Source organism: Mytilus californianus, unplaced genomic scaffold (assembly GCF_021869535.1).
Source record: "Mytilus californianus isolate M0D057914Y unplaced genomic scaffold, xbMytCali1.0.p SCAF_3, whole genome shotgun sequence".
Lineage (NCBI taxonomy): Eukaryota > Metazoa > Mollusca > Bivalvia > Mytilida > Mytilidae > Mytilus > Mytilus californianus.
In genome coordinates, this window is record NW_026262679.1 from 101,497,922 (window position 1) to 101,515,964 (window position 18,043).

Consider the following 18,043-nt stretch of genomic DNA (forward strand, 5'->3'; position numbering starts at 1 on the left):
GAACGGTAAATGACTCACTGCCCAAATTTGAACCCTGTCTGCGTGTTGTGGTTTTTAGCATTGTGTATGAGTTTCATAAAATTTAGATGAGGCAAACTTAAGGTAGAGTGCGGAAACAAAAATGGGACGGACGGAAGGACGGACGGACTGTCAAGTGTAACACTTAATGCCATAAAAAACACACGTCATTCTCAAATTCACTAATTTCACAAATCCACTGTTATATATTAACTTTGATATTTTGATTCTATTTCTGAAAATGGATTGGTGTGCGGTGTGTAAAACACTTTTACCTCAGACTGGGGTTGAGTAGTCAATTACATAAAACATCGACTCATTGCTTTCGTCAGTTCTTAGCAAGAGATCTTCTCCATTGGAAGACTTGAAATATTTATTATAAATATATATATTTGTCTTTCTATTTTGTGATGTTACACTATTGTTTCAGATAAGGATGAAGGTTTGGTACCATTAAAACGTTTAAACCCGCTGCTATTGTTTGCACCTGTCCTAAGTCAGGAATCTGATGTTCAGTAGTTGTCGTTTGTTGATGTGGTTCATAAGTGTTTCTCGTTTCTCGTTTTTTATATAGATTAGACCGTTGGTTTTCCCGTTTGAATGATTTTACACTAGTAATTCTTGGGGCCCTTTATAGCTTGCTGTTCGGTGTGAGCCAAGGCTCCATGTTGAAGACCGTACTTTGACCTATAATGGTTTACTTTTATAAATTTTGACTTGGATGGAGAGTTGTCTCATTGGCACTCATGCCACATCTTCTTATATCTATATATCATTAAGATTTTTTCAAGTACAAAATACTTCTCAATATCCTATATTATTTACTGGGTTGGGAATTTGGTCTGTTCTAGATCCATTCTTGCTCTTTTTATAATTAAATATGCGTCATTTATCATTTGTTTCAAATAACATTATCACAAAAGTGAGAGGTTTTACATGACAAAACCTAGATTTACGAACCACTTTCACCTCTTCAATAATACCAGGCTCATTATAATTCAATTCGCCTGACGTGCGTTTCGTCTACAGGCGACTTATCAGTGACAATTGAAACAAACAGTTGGGATGCCAAATAATTTTCAAAGTTGAATATCATTGAATACCAAACACTCTAAAACTTTATGAATTTCTTGCTAAGGTTATCTCATTCTGGAGGTAGAAACCCCTAAGGATTTCGAATCATTATAACGTTTTATTATTAGAAAATTTATAGAAAACGACCACATCAATTATTCTTTGTTAGGCAACACAGGAGTGCTGACTACCTGGCTGGTGCTATCCTCGGGGACTAAAGGTCCAACATGAGTAGCATCTACACAATAGTGGTTATCAAATATTTATCAAAGGTACCAGGCTTGTGATCTACTAGGTCAGACGCATGTTTCATCTACATAAGAATCGAAAATAACGCTCGAATTAAAACAGTTGGAAGTCCAACACAATTGTGAAGTTGAAGAGCATTAAAAACCAAAAAAATAAAAAAGTTGTACCAAATCTGGCTATGGCTATCTATGACTGTTGGTAGAAAAACCTTAGTGTTCCAAAGCTGGCGATGGCTATTTAAGCCTGTTGGTCGGAAAACCTTAGTGTTCCAAATCTGGCTATGGCTTTCTATGACTGTTTGTCGAAAAACCTTAGTGTTCCAAATCTGACTATGGCTATCTATGCCTGTTGGTCGAAAAACCTTAGTGTTCCAAATCTGGCTATGGCTAACCTTAAGTGTTTCGAAAGATTTTCACGTTTTATGAACAGTTAATTAACAGAACAGAAAATGATTACTTTAATGAGATGTCATGTCAGCACAGTGCGCTGACCACATCGGGGACGAAACATCCAACAGAAGTGCATCGACCCAGTGTTATCCGTTATATAATATTTATAATAGTCGGATATATGATAGTCATTTTTCATATGTTCCAACAGTTGTTAGATTCAGTGCTTTCTTATTTGTTTTGGTGATTTTTTTTTATTTTAATATCGCATTGTTTCTCTTTTCTCGTTTTTTATATAGATTAGACCGCTAGTTTTCCTGTTTGAATTGTTTTACACTAGTCATTTTAGGGGCCCTTTATAGCTTGCTCTTCGGTATGAGACAAGACTCCGTGTTGAAGGCCGTACTTTGACCTATACTTGTTTACTTTTTATAAATTGTGACTTGGATGGAGAGTTGTCTCAATGGCACTCATACCACATCTTCTTATTTATATACATCATGAAATATTAAAATAACTACACCTGAATTCTTAACACACCTTTTATGGTTCATGGGGTACTCTGTTCGATTGTTTAGTTGTATTCTATGTCTGGGTGGAAACATAAAAGGTATCTGAAAAAATAACAATTATAAAACCAGGTATCAAAATTTACATTATGTGTACAAAACAACGCATCCGGGTACTTATGAATACAAAAGAAATTGTCTTACGTTATACGGTCTTATATTAGTTTGTTTTATGCCTCCGCCGCTAGGCGAAGGGGACATTAAGTGTTATCCTTGACCGTCCGTCCTTCCGTCCGTGCCAAAATTATTTTCACATATAATAAGCAAGATAGAGCGGGGGCATTCGTGTCCTCAGACACATTCTTCTTTTATTTTTTTGTTGTTTTTTTCATACTTCATAACTTTATTATATAAATTTTTTTGAACTTCTGTAAAACCAATATAATATGCTATCAAACCTTGCACATTCAAATTATATATTATGAATATTAAAAAAAAATTATATTTATTACCTAGGTAACTAAGCAGTGAAAACCTTCAGTATATTTAAACTGCGTTTATAAATACCTTTGAATTTATTGAATATAAGATCAATTATACTTTTCGCCACTTGTTCTCACGATAAAAACTTTGTTTTTCTGTTGTCCGTAATTGGTCAACGGATATTTTTTGAATTTTGATTTCATTTTTTTTATCTATAACTATTACCAGTCATATATATAAACAATCAAAAATCGGTCACTGGCACGGGCAAATGACGATATGATAGATAGAGCAGACATTTTACTAGCAACAGACCTCCTGACCCCTTAAAGAGATTTTACACGGGTTTTTTTAACGTGAACAGGGCGTGTGTCACACTAATTACACGAGGCATCGGATTTGAAGTCCCAGTACATTATGACCGGAGGTGGCTGCATATTCATACATGAAAAAAAAACAACAAACGATCGCTCCTCTTTAGCACGGGGTTTACTGCTGGATAGAATTCCAGGGAAGACCATATATTTATATATCCCAGTCATCCCTTGGGGTTGATTTGCTTAGCTGGCAACAGCAATAAGATGTTATTTGTTCATTATCCCGCTTGCATTATAATCCTATTATATTTAAAAATCTAAATATAATTATCATAACGAGAAAAGAACAAGCTATTTTTAAAGGCGAGCAAGGAATGAACGTTATTATATTACAAATGTATAATTATGTCAAGAGTGTGCATGTAGTTGGTTGAAATAGTGTAAGTCTATTACATTCAAAGTCATAAGTTTACCACAAAAACAAATTGTAAAGTCATACAAGAAATGTCTCAATTAAAGGCAAGTATTATATACTATAACATACACCTTTTCATATTTCGGAAATAACACATTAACATTCTTGTACTTTTGTTTACCGCTGGAGTTAAATCACAGAGGGCATCCTAACACTTCCGAAGTCAATGTATTTTTCCTTCATTAAACGTAGGCGTCATATGTCCTTCATCAATTTCTTACGTTTTATTTACTATATCATTACTAAGTGTTTGCATTCATCTTTCTTTTTATTTCATTTTATTTTATCCTTTTTCCGCAATGGAAGGAATTTGTATAACAATCAACCCTGATTAAAAACCATAATTACACATATGCCTACACTTGTAAAACGTTAATCGTAAAATAATAACTGTTAAAAATAAAAGTACATCATTCATATCCTTTTGGGGCCACATATAACATCTTGCAAAATCGTTTATATGTATTTATTTGCACATAAACTGGTAAGCGTATTTTTTATTGCACAATATTTCTGTAATTTTCTTTCATGTCCACCGAAGTGAACAAAAGGGCATAGTAAAGTAATATTTTTTGCATACGTAAACAAACCGCAAAAAGTTAAAACCACTTTCCGGAAGACAGTCTTTTTTGTCATTTGAAAATGATAATCAAGGATGACACCATGACTAAGATACAGGGGCGATACTGAACGTTTTTGTTGATTTGGAAAGCTACGGTTGCTATGAATAGATATCGTAGTCCAACGTGGCCCTTAGTTTCTATTGGACGTGAGAAATGATGAAATTGCATGATTTGGACCATCCGGACGGGAAAAGGAATGGTATCTTATACACGTTTCCGGAAAAAGTAGGTAAATACAGCATTTTGTATATAAATACTTGCAAGATTCAATTCTTTAGTTATATTACAATTTACAGATAGATATTTAGATAGAAAAGAAAAGTGTTGTAAAATGAAAATTATTATTTTAACATGTAGGTATTCCAATTTCATAATTATTCTTTTTACTAATCTGCCTTCTTTTGATCTCGTTCTTATTTTTCTAACTTATTTAACAATAATTTTCAGAAATAATTTGAAATTTACACCCTCATATTTTTCGCACTACTTTAATCTGATGATGTACAGTATCAAGCAGCTACTGTAAATATGCCATAAAAGAAGCCATTCGATTCTAACTTCAGATTTAATCCAAACTTAAAAGTTAGTTATCCGCACTTGCTCATTGTTTTCGTTTGGTTGTACGCGTGACATATAGATAACTGAACAAAAATGAGGAACAAGTGCCGAGAAGTATGTTTTAATATTTGATTGCTTGATTGATGCTTGTTTAACGCCCATTGACAAATATTTCATGCATATCCATGACGATTTCAATTATTTGACTTGTGTTACATCAATTCACAATTTTACAATAATAAGTTGTCAATGTGTATCGTTGTAAAGATTAAATATGCTTATGATTAATTTTCAATTTATTATTTCAAACAGACATTGCTGTTTGTGGATTCTCTACCTTTGTACACGCAGCCCCTATACAGTCTTCGGAGCCCTGGATAAAACCTTGTGCAGGAAGTACGCCATCTAGTGTCAATTTCAACACAACAATCGTCAACGTAAATACAGCAGAGGTGGTCCAACGGTTGTCGAGAAAATCCAAATTATTTTTAAGCCAAACAGACGGAATATTTTCCCATGTTGTAAGTAGAATGAAGCAAGCATTTTAAATGGCTATTTTGTTTTTGTAAAGTTTATTTCAACGTTTTCAACTTACAACATATTTCAAATAAGTGTAGAAGAGAAAGATAAAGTCTATAAATAATTATCGGCGTTTTACTATTAAACTTCGGGGGCCTCGGTGGCCGAGTTGTCTAAGTAGTCGTACTACTGTATCACTAGCCTGTGAACACTAAGGTTATGAGTTCGAACCCGTGGCAGGTGCGCTCGACTCCAATCTTAATTGAATAGGATTGTCAGTTTTCATGCCGAATGCCGGTGGTGGTTCTCTCCGGGCACTCCGTCTTTCTTCACCAATAAAAATGTCCAATAGTGCCGAAAGAGGCGTTAAACATCAATAAATCAATCAATCAATTAAAAATGCGTCCTTCCACACGTTTACATGATAACACTCTTTTTTCGCGTTTATGTAATTATGTAATTATGAATGAAGAGATATGTTGGGTAAACCACGGGGAGACAGCAAACAAGCAAATAATTCAAACAGATGAAGAACACACCATACTTTGGAAATTTAAATTCAAATATTCGCATGACAGACTGTTATTCTCGTTAGTCTAGTGAAGAAGTGAATGTATTTATCAGAGCTGAACACAAGTCTAATAGTAAACACCAACAGTCTAATACTAAACACCAACATTCTAATACTAAACACCAACAGTCTATAACTAAACAGCAACAATCTAATACTAAACACCAACAGTCTAATACTAAACACGAACAGTCTAATAATAAACACAAACAGTCTAATACTAAACACCAACATTATTCAAACGACACCGACGATTACTGACGCAATCCTTGCAGAACTTGGTTAGAGACCAAAAAACATATTACGGGGCTAAGATATTTTTCGGGTACTCCAACCCTCCTTTTATTATCATGGCTTGCTCTGTAGAAAAGCATTTTTATGAGAGTACAGAAACAACAGTTAGTGAAAGAACGCCAAGTTAAATCACAGAGATAAATTTTAAAAAAAGACGGTGTTTGTACAACAGCAATCAATACTGAAATTCAAAGCGTAGGTAATTAATTGACGCTGTATCCGGATGAAATAGGCTGAAATAATGCGAAAATAACATTTCTTTTTTACTATAACTATTTGATTTTTTTGTTTTTCTTTTTACAGAAAAAAAGTTTAATTATGGATAAAGATATGATTGCAATGTTGGACGGAAAACCAAAAACCGCAAATTTCCCAGAAGGTTGTGTGCCAACTCCGGTACAGGTAAGGAGAAAACAATAAAAAGAAAAACCCAATTATTATTTTTTATTTATTTTTCTAGAAATCTGCAATAGGGATTATCTTTTTTTTTAAATCTGAATAACATTATAAATTAATATTCATTTTTATTTCGTGTGTATTTGATTACTAAAATAACTCAGTTTGACATCGAAATGAGGAAAATGTGTTAAAAAAAGGAAATTTCATAAATAAAATCTCTCTTTCAAAAATTGAGAATAAAAGTTTCCAATAAGAACTTTTCACGTCATTCAATCAAAAAAAGGGATATACTCATCTTGCCCATGTTTTTTTAAAAGATTGTTTTCTGTCTGGTAAAGCATAATTCCCTTTTCTGTCAAGTTTTTCTCTTTTCTGTAAGATTCAGATGACACAGTTGTAAAATGTTTTAATACTTATCTGTTACAGGATTCTGATGTCAACAAAGAAAATTACCTTAAGATTTCAAAGGTGTATATTTTGATGGAGGTGTATAAAAACTTAAACGTTGAAATAGACACAAAGTTAAAGGATTTATCAAACAGAGTAATTGCCTCATTAAACGATATTCTTTGTGAGTTTTCCTTTTTAGTGAACATAGCAGGATATCGGCCAATAGAATCTTTAGACAGAAACACAATGATCGATCAACAACATAAAACTTTTACCGCTTCAAAATTTTATAGTTGGAATTATGTCCTTTTAAGAGACATAAAAGGATTCAGTCGTTCTGTTTTAAATTGTGTTCAAAATGGAAAATTCGACAGTTAACATACCAGGAAATCTTAGCTCTTCCAATGATCTCTTCCCGAAGAAAATAAATCCGGATATCTGTGATAAATTAACTTTTTGTATTGTATTGTATTTTGTATTGTGTTGTGTCTATGTGGAACTTGTAGTTCATTTAGTTTCCGTCCCTGCATCATGACAATGATAAATGCCGGTGATTATTTATTTATATGTTGTATATTTGGTTGATGTTTCCTAATGGAATTTGACAATGTCAAGGAAGAGGTAATTTTTTAACGCTCATTTTTTTACATAGTGATACAATGTTATTCAATATACGGCACTTTTGATGGTCTTGCGTTGTTACCTAAATGGATTAATATATAAGATCCTTTAAATTTTGATTGTTTTCGTTTTGATTGATCACTGTTATATATAGCCTCGTTTTGATTGATAAATGTTATATATAGCCTCGTTGTGATTGATCCAATATTATGTTAGACCGAATAATCTGTCTCTTCGTGTTTATTTTTTACATTTCATATTTCCTATTTATCATTTGGATTTTTCATATTTTTTTTTTTATATAAAAGGTCAAAATGAGGAAAATAAAATATGGGAAGGGTGAAATATGGACACAGGAGACAGAAAAATTCGGTCTAATATTATGTTATCATCTTCATTGTGCCATTTTTTAGCCAAGCAATTTAAGATTACTTGATATCATTTAAAGGTATGAAATAATACATGGATTTCTAAGATCTCATATGGCCTGTGTTTACCAAGATTAATAATAACCAAGTAAAAATACACGCTCTAGACTACATTAGCTGGAAGGAGGTTAATTGTAACCTACATTATTTCAAAACAAGTACATCATTTAATTTACAAAATGATATGTAATCAAAATATCATTCGAGTGTGTGTGTGCATGTGTGTGTGTAAATGAAACTGAATATTATATGATATTACTGAAGTGGTAAAATGTGTAATTTATTGTGAAAATAGTATGTTGGTTGTTAAATTCATGAATAACATTTTTTAAATATTGTATTGTAATTAATTTATTTGAGAAATATTGCTATTTCTATATTGGTTTCTGTTTTTAAATAAAATTATTTTCTAATACTAATAAATTATAATTTTTCTTCTGTCAATCCTAATTTTTGATGGATATATACATGAATGACATTGTATATTTAAGACCACTCAAACATACACATGAATATTTATGACTTCTTAAAGATTAACCGCAAATGATTTCGCAAAAGATGTTTACCTAACTACATTACTATTGTATGAAAAAAATGGGATTTATAGATGGTAAAAATTAAACAACCCATATTAATATCTCAATTGGGGCACTTTCCCGTGCCAGAAAGTACAATTACATCTTTATCGCCCCTTGTACATGTATATTGCTATGAATGTATTCAATATAGAGGCAATACAGATAAAACGATTCATTTGTTTAGATTGAAATTTTTACAAAAATGAACACTCGACATCCTTCTTTCCTCTGGCTACAGATAGTTTCACAACGGTCAAATTAATAACTCGACATCCTTCTTTCCTCTGGCTACAGATATCTATCTCGACGGTCAAATTAAAAACTCGACATCCTTCTTTCCTCTGGCTACAGAAATCTTTCACAACGTTCAAATTAAAAACTCAAAATCCTTCTTTCCTCTGGCAACAGATATCTATCACCACGGGTAAATTAAAAAACTCGAAATCCTTCTTTCCTCTGGCTATAGATATCTTTCACAACGTTCAAATTAAAAACTCAACATCCTTCTTTCCTCTGGCTACAGATATCTTTCACAACGGTCAAATTAAAAACTCGCCATCCTTCTTTCCTCTGGCTACAGATATCTATCACAACGGTCAAATTAAAAACTCGACATCCTTCTTTCCTCTGGCTACAGAAATCTTTCACAACGTTCAAAATAAAAACTCAAAATCCTTCTTTCCTCTGGCAACAGATATCTATCACCACGGGTAAATTAAAAAACTCGAAATCCTTCTTTCCTCTGGCTATAGATATCTTTCACAACGTTCAAATTAAAAACTCAACATCCTTCTTTCCTCTGGCTACAGATATCTTTCACAACGGTCAAATTAAAAACTCGCCATCCTTCTTTCCTCTGGCTACAGATATCTATCACAACGGTCAAATTAAAAACTCGACATCCTTCTTTCCTCTGGCTACAGATATCTATATCGACGGTCAAATAAATTATGCAATCAGTGTGAAGGGTAAACTATTTCCTCTGTCTAAAACATAAACCGCTATTTACTTTTTTCGAGGAGAATTGCAGGATAGCTTGACACTAGTGCAAAAATGTCTAAAGTCGCGAAAAAGACAGACTTTGGCATTGTGTATACTAGTAATCATTAAAAACTTTGGCAAAATTAGTGAGAAAGCTGAACCTCTAACAATCCAGTTATCACTGAACTAATATGGTGTTGGTTATACGATGTATTTACTATGATTGAAAAATATTTCAGAACTTTATTGTTGTTACACTAAAATATTTTGAAAATTGTAATCCCGTCTTTAACTGAAGTATCCAAATCAAAAATTACAGAGACTTCTTTTGATCTGTCACCGACATCAATTTCTGGAAATGATGGAAACCATCATGGTATAAGTAACATTGATGCGATTTAAAACATGGTACAGACACGTAATTAACAATAGATATAGTTAAACTATTTTTTATCCCCAATTCCATTTAGGACTCAATTCAAATATTACTAATCGTCAAAAACGAGGCAGATTGTTCATAATGAATGAAATTATTTCATATTATCCTTATTAATAGTAGTGTGTTTGTTACCGATGTTAGCCATTGTTTATAACTATTTGGGTGTCGTTATATTGAAAGTAAAAGCTTTAAGAGTTTTTTTTTTGTAAATTATGGTTATAAAACATGCATACGGATCCATTTAATGTTGCTAAAATTTTCAACGTTGAAAGAATCTGCTATGTTTGTTATAAAGTACGTGCAGGACTGTGAATATTCAAAAAGTTAGTACCTCTTTATTAGGTCCGGTTTTTAGAAACTATAAGCAATAATCATCAACTATTTCACCTCGTACAGGGTCATTACTTTTTATGTCACTTCACAATTTTCCTCATTTGATTTATTTTTGATATTTCAAAAATCCTTAGGCCTTAAGAGAGTACATGATGTATATCTATAAGTACTCTGCATGGGAGAGATTGCAATTTCTCTCCTCGATCAATGAACTATAAACGTTTACATAAAACATTTTATTTTTTTCAGAAAATCGACAGAAATCACCAGTATTTAAATGCTTCCTTGCATAAGAGTTATAATTATTATAACGTTTCTAGTTTTATGTCACATTTCTGAGTATTTTGACAGCAATACTATGATCTATACCAATCACTTAAACCAGCTACTGTTTGTGGTTCAGGTTTCGTTCGGGTCATTTGCAAAAATAGCAAAGAGCACTCGATACCCTGGTAATTGTTCAAACTTGCCAGTCACTCGCCGTATATCAAATGGAGTTTTTGGTGAAAAAGAAATGATTTGATGTATCAATTCATCACACACGTGCACGTTATCTATGCGCACATGAGAAAACAAGGTAAAGGAATCGCGCTTTTATTGATGTGTTTTGTTTTATTTTTGTAAGTGCTTTGGTATATGTTATTTCAGCTGAAATAACAAAACTTTTTCACATTATAAAACAAAAATTCGCAAAAAGAGATACTTCTCATTCTACAAAATAATATTAATTGACTGGGATACATACATAGGGCTGGTAACATGGACTTCTCCCCGTCCAACAGTAAAACAAATATTGAAAGGCGTTTGTTTGACTGCGAGGGATGTATAAATACGCAACCAAAATCGATCGGAATTATGACTCTAGATCCGATCGATGCCTATAACTGTGAGAAAAGGGCAACGCTTTGTGCAAGTAAAAAATATGTTTGCAACATCTTTATCGGTCCGTAGTTGGCCTGTTGTAGGACAAAATTTCAACGCTCGAATTCCCGCGCAACATTTTTAGTGATTATTTTTTATCTGCTCTCGTCCTGAATATGCATGAAACATTTGCATATTAAGTAAGCAACAATCAAATAATCAAGTTCATCCAAAAATAAAATGTACTTCACTTATGTCAGTGAAATGATTTCTAAGTTACCTGACGACTTTGTTGCTACTTTCACGTACACTATTTAGTTATTGACTTGCACCAAATATATAAGATTTGTATTTGTTTTTTTGCATATATTTGTCACAAACCTATATGTTTTGCTTATGACAATAGAAATTAATTCACTGCATAATAAGTCGACGTCGTTTATCAAGCGACAGGACGGTGCTGGTAATTCACCTTACAAGTTGAAATTCCAGGAAAAAAAAACTATAACTTTCTGTCTACCTTATTTTTTAGTGTTCATTTTCAGTTTTTATCTAATTATTATTATACATAGGTCTGTACAATGTCATTAATATGAATATTGCATAATAAACAGGTCATTTGGGTTAACTTTTTAATACTTCAAGTATTGTCACCGGTAAATAAATAACAACGGTGAATTTCCTAGCTTTTAACATAATCGGTATACCGGACAGGCGCCCACTAAAACTGGTAAAGTTGTGGTTGCAAGTTTAACATAGAAAGAAAATATAAACAGCATTAAATACTGATATATCACTTGATTCCGATGTGCTTTGACCCCAAATGCCTTATACTAGGACCCTGTATTAAATCTGTTTTAACCAATAATTTTGACACAGAGAATCCGTTCGAAATAGAAAATGATACTTGTTCATTCAAATCCTATCAAAAATTATTATCCTCAGAATTTATCATTTTCAACAAAAAGTTTTTACCATTTTGTTTTAATTCGTCAATGTCTTAAGGATGTATTCTTCTGACGTTACAGTCTCGTTGAAATCTTGTTCTGGATTTATTTACAAAACATGTGATACAAGTGGAAAATATCAATGAATTTAAAAAATGTTATAATCAAATTTAACTCTGTGAAAAAATTGCGTATTTACAATGAGTAGTTTTTGAGTAATCCATATTTCAAATTTTATTACCAATCAAGTCAGTCTTTTTAGCCAAAATTTTGAGAAAATGGGTGAGGGGTACAAGAAATGATTTTACCAGAAACATGTACATCCCATATCACTTTTTTCTTTTAAAATTTCTTAGATATGTATTTTTTCAATCATTTATAACAAAGAAGTTGAAATAATATGCATTTTGTTCTTAAAACAGAGAAAAATCACAAATTTACAAAATTGACAGCATGGTTAATTTGACACAAAAAAGCATCAAAATATGATAAAAATTTCTTATATTAACACCTACCTATAGTTTTTTTAAGTTAAATTTATTAAGATTGGTCCACTTCATCTTTATTGAAAGTATGGAAAAAAGTTTAATTGTGAAACTGTGATTTTTTTCACGATAATAGCCCAAAAATAGGTAAAAATTGATGAAAAATGGGAAAATCATCAAAATTGGGTACTTTCAAAGGGCCGTAGCAAAAAAAGAAGTGCACCATCATATGATTTTTTCTTCACCAATTATTTTTTACAGTCATATAAACCCAAAAATCAGGTTAAGAAAAAAAGTTTAATTCTAGAAATTTCTGGCTCCTCAGAGGTGTACATCCTTAATACACCTATATATCAGTTTTTGTTAAAATCCTATTATAAAAAGACATTTCTCAAATTTGTGATTTTTTTAAAAACGAAATGTTTTCCAACACAAATGAGCCGAATTTCACCAAAGTATAATTTGCACATTTAAAATTTCATTGGCCTTCTACACTTTTGATGTTTTTGCGTTTACAAAATACATTTCTTAAAATTTGTGATTTTTAACAAAAAAGAATTTTTTTCCAAAGTTAATGAGCTGACCTCCATTAAAATATAAATATGCACAGCTATACATATTATGCACAAAAACTGCAAAATTTCATTTGCCTCCTATCTATACTTTTGGAGTTATTACGGTCACAAAAATAGGGACGTGCAGACGGACGGACGAAGTGAAAACTATTGGGCTCCCACATTCTCGATTTTGTCTCACTTTGTCGGTCCGTCTGCACGTCCCTATTTTTGTGACCGTAATAACTCCAAAAGTATAGATAGGCCAATGCAATTTTGTGCATATTATGTAGCTGTGCATATTATACCCGGTATTTTAATGAAAGTCAGCTCATTAATTTTGGAAACTGACGAATTAGAAGACTTTTCATACCAACGTCATAAATGTTTACTACAGGATGACAATGTCTAGAACAAATTGTACAGAGCTTCAATAAACAAAAGGATAAGGAACCTGTTAGCAATTTATTTCAAAATGAAAATAAAAATAATCCTATAGACTTTTATAATTATTAAGAGATCTGATGTTAAAATCAAAAGGCTTTGTTACTTTCATACCTTCCAGTACCATTTTATACGTTTTACTAAAAATCCAGCTTATATACCTCAAGTAATCACACTGCAACAACAAATTGCACATCGTATATTTATATTTTTCAGTTTATTTTAAGCATCTCAGATCTTGACATCTGTACTTGGATTTAGTAAGGGCAAATATATATAAAACAACTTAGAGCAAGTTCAAGATTTCATCAGCATATATTTAGAAAAAAACACAAAACGTTTTTATTTTATATTTTTTGTTTCCCAAAACGAGAAAATAACGGAGGCGAATATAGAAGATTTACCAAACACCGTGCACAATGGTCACTAGTTTTGTGAAAATTAATAAGACAGAAATAAATAGTCTTTCTTTGGAAGTTACATGTACATTGTAGAAAGCAAAAAATCTCGTTTAACTAATTTTAATGCAATCGTAAAAAAAAAAGATGAAATCATCGGCGATAACGATTTTTTTAAATTCGATTGAGCTACTTGATCGATGTTTTCATCTTTTTTTTTTGCAGTTACATTAAAATACGAGATTTTGAATGTAATAATTAAAGACAGAAAGCACCGATCTAAGAGACTAGCAGTTACTATGCGTTAGTTCAAAGCTCACAAAAACTAACAAATAAATTTTACCAAACTAGGCTAAGATATCAATCAGTACACATCCAATGGAATTAGTGTAAATACGTCATAAACAGCACGAGAAAAGTATGCTTTAGTGCAATTTTAGTATCGACATGATATATGCCAATATAAGTGTTCACATAACTGAATAGCAATACATTTGCCACTGGACGTTAAGAAACCAACAATCGATCAATGTATAGCAATACATTCATTTATAATTATGTTTTAATTTATTGAAAACAAAATCAATGTTATTATAAGTATAACGTTTGCTTCTTATATAATATAGAATCGGTCATTATTCATCTGAAACTATTTTCTTACCAAAGATAATATTCCATTACACTATAATGAAACAAATTTACTGTTTTCAACATCTATTGATACAGCTTGGGTGTACTGACTTTTTGTCAGAAAATACTTGTTTTTCATATATTCAATAGTTAAAGCTATTGAATACTAGTATATGAAGACAGTATTGCTTCCGTTAAATTGACGATAATTTGTTTCCCTCTCTGAGGAAATATACAACACCAACTAGTTTCCTGCCTCAGTACGATTTGTTTATACCCAATTAAAACAAGTTAAAGTTTTGTCGCATTTCCCACTGTCTCTCTTCATCCTATACTCACCATAATATCAAGTTGGTCAATATTCTTTGTTGTACTGTTTACTTGAATTTAGATTGTGTACGTCATTGCTGGAAATAAACTTTTCAATCATTAGACGTCACGTACCAAAAATGGATCGTTTTGAAAACCATATTTGGTCAATTGACAAGTTAGTCATATCGTAAACTTTGCTTTCTTTTTTATGAAGAAACCTCAGTTTTTTTTTTCAAAAATGATTTGATTAACTTTTTTATCCTATTTAAACCAAGATTTTCAACAAGAAACACAATAACCGCCCGTCTTAGCCCCCATTTTCATCCCACGAGTGCACGTGTGCATGTTCCCTATTCATATACCATGATTGCGACGTTATCTTACTTTTTCATGGGAAAGCATTTCTGTAATAGCATAGATATGAAACCGAAATTTATTTTTGAACGAACTGTTTTTGATAATGACAAGGTCTATTTAGGATGATTTTGTTATTTATCTCTATCAAATTTATTCGGTCTGTAGCTGACATGCAGTCAGGCCAAACATAATTGTGTGTCCCCCTTTTGAAGAAAATAAGGAAGGTTATTACAGATATTCATTTCTATTGTGCCCGATTTTTTCTACCTTGAGTGTGAGGAAATTTTGACACGATTTTTGTTTGAATGTGACCTACCAAATTAGACCTATCACCGGGTTTGTACTTACATGAGCAACACGACGGGTGCCAAATGTGGAACAGGATCTGTTTATCTTACCGGGGCACCTGAGATCACCCCCACTTTTTGGTTGGGTTCGTGGTACTTGGTCTTTAGTTTTCTATGTTGTGTTTTGTGTACTGCTGTCTGTCTTTTCCTGTTTTGCCATGGCATTGTCAGTTTATTTTCGTCTTATGAGTTTGATTATTCCTTTGGTATTTTTCGCTTCTCTTTCACTACTTGATATATTATTTTTATTTTTTCTCTATTCTTTATTCTTAATTTGCCATTTCCTTTATTCATTTTTTTTGGTCATTTTCTCTATTCTATATTTTTTCGTCCATTATTCTTTATATACCAGAAACTCATTTATCTCTTTTTTGTTTTAAATTTTATACCATTATTTCTCAACAAAAACGCATTTTTGTCAAAATTCGTCTTTAAAAGCTTAACTCCTTAAGGCATGTAAGGGGTCATCAAATTGTATCATTTTGGTATCTTTGGAGATTTTGCATTTCTGATTATTTTTTATGTTTATAGTTCCTACCTATCTTTTATAGTTTTTAAGATAATAGGCAAACACATTAAAATTGGTCAAAAATCATCATTTCAGTGCTATAAAGCCTTAAGGGGTCATCCAATAGTTTCAGTGATATTGGCATTTTTGTAGATGTTGTATATAGTTTTCCATATCAATTTTGCCTTTCCCAGTTTTTACCATGAAAATTAGCCAAACATTTAATAGCAATAACTCCTTCATGTGTCATCTGATGATTTTGATGCAAACAGGAAATAAGTAGATCTTGACATTCTGATCAATTATGCCCCTGTCAGATTTTCTCTATCTATTATAATTTCAAGATATAAGACAATTAATGCATTTTACCGTAAATTGTTATTTTTTTGCCATGTTTGTTGACTGACGGATAAAACACAAACTTTATACTAGATACCCTAGAATCATTCACCCAAAGTTTGGTTGAGAAATGCAAAACAATTCAAACTAACAGCCTGATTTATGTAAAAACAATTAACAATAAAATGCTCCGCTGGGCGCAGCTTGATACGATCGCAGAGGTCGAACACTGAACAGTTGGGGCAAGTTTGGACACAACATTCAAGCTTGATACAGCTCTGAATTTGGATTGTGATTAAATATTTGACACAGCATAGGTTTCTGACACAGAATGAATGTGGTCTAAGAACTTAAAATTTTTTAATTTACCTATTATGGTCCAATATCCAAAATCTAAATACATGGTTAGATTCAGCACATCAAAGAATCCAAAGAATTCAATTTTTGATGAAATCAAACAAAGTTTAATTTTGGACCCTTTTGACCTCAATGTGGACCAATTTGATAATGGGGCCCAAAAATCAAAATACATGGTTAGATTCAGCATATCAAAGAACCCCATATATTCAATTTTTGTTAAAATCAAACTAAGTTTAATTTTGGACCCTTTGGACCTTAATGTAGACCAATTTAAAAAACGGGACCCAAAATTAAAAATCTAAATACACGGTTAGATTTGGCATATCAAAGAACCCCAATAATTCAATTTTTGATGAAATCAAACAAAGTTTAATTTTGGACCCTTTTGACCTCAATATGAACCAATTTGATAACGGGGCCCACAAATAAAAAATCTAAATACATGGTTAGATTCAGCATATCAAAGAACCCCATATATTCAATTTTTGTTGAAATCAAACAAAGTATTATTTTGGACCCCAATTTGGACCAACTTCAAAACTGGGCCGATAATCAAAAATCTAATTACATGTTTAGATTCAGCATATCAAAGAACCCCATATATTCAATTTTTGTTAAAATCAAACTAAGTTTAATTTTGAACCCTTTGGACCTTAATGTAGACCAATTTGAAAACTGGACCCAAAATAAAAAATCTAAATACACGGTTTAACAGATAGATTTGAAAATAAAATGCTCCGCTGGGGCGCAGCTTGATACGACCGCAGAGGTCGAACCCTGAACAGTTGGGGCAAGTATGGACACAACATTCAAGCTTGATACAGCACTGAATTTGGATTGTAATTAAATATTTGACACAGCATAGGTTTCTGACACAGAATGAAAGTGGTCTAAGAACTTAAAAATTTTCAATTTACCTATTCATACATGTGATGGACTGTGAAACTCAGATCAGGAGATTGGGAAATTTTGGTCAGGAGATTAGGACTCAGATCAGGAGGTTTTTAATCGACATTAATTTTGTTGTAAATGTAACCGTGTGCTGTAAAAATGGTCTTTTAAAGTGTGTTTTCTTCAACTTTCCATCCAATTTATTATGTTTATAGTACCCTTGTACTTATAAAGTTTCTCCATCTTTATATTCTACATGTTCAATCTAACATTGTTTTTTTCCAGTATGTTCTTTAAATTTTTTACTTCATATTCTATAAAACAATCATTGCAACCAGAACATTTGTTTAGCTATCTGCAAA

At 32.0% G+C, this 18,043-nt stretch overlaps 2 long non-coding RNA genes across 5 annotated transcripts in view; one reads left to right on the plus strand and one right to left on the minus strand.

The window, feature by feature from the left end:
* LOC127735589 (uncharacterized) overlaps window positions 1-18,043 on the minus strand; it is a 181,258-nt gene that overhangs the window by 161,452 nt on the left and 1,763 nt on the right. The gene's annotated exons all lie outside the window — the stretch shown is intronic.
* LOC127735602 (uncharacterized) lies at window positions 4,439-8,361 on the plus strand. Its single transcript, XR_007998516.1, has 4 exons — window positions 4,439-4,490; window positions 5,008-5,216; window positions 6,383-6,481; window positions 6,905-8,361. It is a non-coding gene; the product is annotated as an uncharacterized LOC127735602 (long non-coding RNA).